The 1,833-nt window shown below is 34.6% G+C and overlaps 1 protein-coding gene across 1 annotated transcript in view; it reads left to right on the plus strand.

Moving 5' to 3' along the window:
* LOC106880251 (uncharacterized) overlaps positions 1 to 1,833 on the plus strand; it is a 65,980-nt gene that overhangs the window by 63,017 nt on the left and 1,130 nt on the right. The gene's annotated exons all lie outside the window — the stretch shown is intronic.

Consider the following 1,833-nt stretch of genomic DNA (forward strand, 5'->3'; position numbering starts at 1 on the left):
TATATATATATATATATATATATATATATGGTATATTGATGTGCGACAACTGGTCTCTATTTATCTGTGACTTTCTTCCTTACTATCCAACCTGTCTATTATTTCTGTATCTTTAATCATTTCTCTATCTTTATTCCTTTCTTGTTTCGTGCACCCATTCTTCTATATTTTCTATCTTTCTCTCCCTCTATCATTCTATCATTATCTGCATTTCTCTCTACTGCTCTGCCACCTATTATTGTATTTCTTTTTTCAGCTTGCCTTTCTAGTTTTTCCTGTCCCCTTTGTCCCTTATTAACTGTCTATCGTTATACTATTTTTCTTTCCACTCTCCCTTTTTCTTCGGATGTGTTTATTTCTAACTTTTTATCCGATCTGCTTTTCTTTGACATCAAAATATACACAAATATGAAAAAGTCAATATTTAAATCATCAAGAGATTCCTCTCGGCGCGTCTTCAAGTTGTAAGGACTTCTGAATTTATGATTAATAAGGGAACCTTAACATATAGCATTTCATATCTCACTGATGTGCATAATTTGTACGGTTTCTTATTACGGACTATGATAAAGTATTCGTGCAGATCGAGTTTTTCGTGCAGTATTTGTACAGACTGAGATTTTGTGTAAAACTTTTTGGGAAAATGTGAGTTACTGGTAGGACATTTTAATAATACAGGTGCCTCCTATTATATGTAAATCTGGCGTTCTTCGAATAGACCTTTTTCAGTATCTTTGCAGTATTGTGTGGTAGAGTGTGATAATTTGATTGCGCTTCTAATCAACAGGTGCTTGAAAAGTGTTTATCTAAAAACCCTAAAATGCTTTTTTGCTGTTGGAAAGAAAAGTTGTTTATGTCCGTGATGGGATCTTTTTGGGAATTCTGTGCAGCATTTTCATTCTACAGTCACTACTCATACCTCTTTTATACGCACGTTTAGTGTGCTAAGTATAGAAATATTAAACAAGAAATTACAATCTCACACACACATATTCTATATACCTATTGATATCTAAATAAATAGTTCACTTTATATATATTTAAGTACTAGGCTCACAAAAATGAGTCCTGGGTTCGATTTGCTCGACTAAAGGCGGTGCTCCAGCATGACCACAGTCAAATTACTGAAACAAGTAAAAGAGTAAAAAGAATAAAAGAGTAATATATATTATATATATATATATATATATCCCATACACACAGCCCCTCGTTCTTCGATCACCATTCTTTCTCCCCCCCCCCTTTGTTATCTCCCCCTTTTCTTAGCTCGCATGTGTAAAATTTCTAACTTCCGGTCAGCCATTACTATGATTGACCGTTGACTGAACACTATTCAATTTTTTTTCTCTGTGTTTTTTCTCCTTGTCTCCGTATTCTTTCTGTTGAAGAGCGTAGCTCGAAACGTCAAAGACTTTCCGTATTCCCGAGCGTCATACTAATACATCCTTTTGTTGTTTACACCACCTGTCCTCGTCTGTTGTTTTTTCGTACATTCTCCTATATATATATATATATATATATATATATATAGGACAGACCCATCTCATCAGGCATTGGGAGAAGAGTTCTTCAGAAGATGGGTCCATCCTACGTGCTCACGAATATGGAGTTGAGTAATGCTTATTAGGATATATGTACTTCCTATCAAACGTATTCTATCTACCTGTCTATCTATCTATCTGTCTATCTATCTATCTATCTATCTATCTATCTATCCATCCATCTATCTATCTCTCTGTCTATCTATCTATCTATCTATCTATCTATCTATCTATCTGTCTGTCTGTCTGTCTGTCTGTCTGTCTGTCTGTCTGTCTGTCTGTCTGTCTGTCT

This window comes from Octopus bimaculoides, chromosome 24, assembly GCF_001194135.2.
Source record: "Octopus bimaculoides isolate UCB-OBI-ISO-001 chromosome 24, ASM119413v2, whole genome shotgun sequence".
In the NCBI taxonomy this organism is placed as follows: Eukaryota; Metazoa; Mollusca; class Cephalopoda; order Octopoda; family Octopodidae; genus Octopus; species Octopus bimaculoides.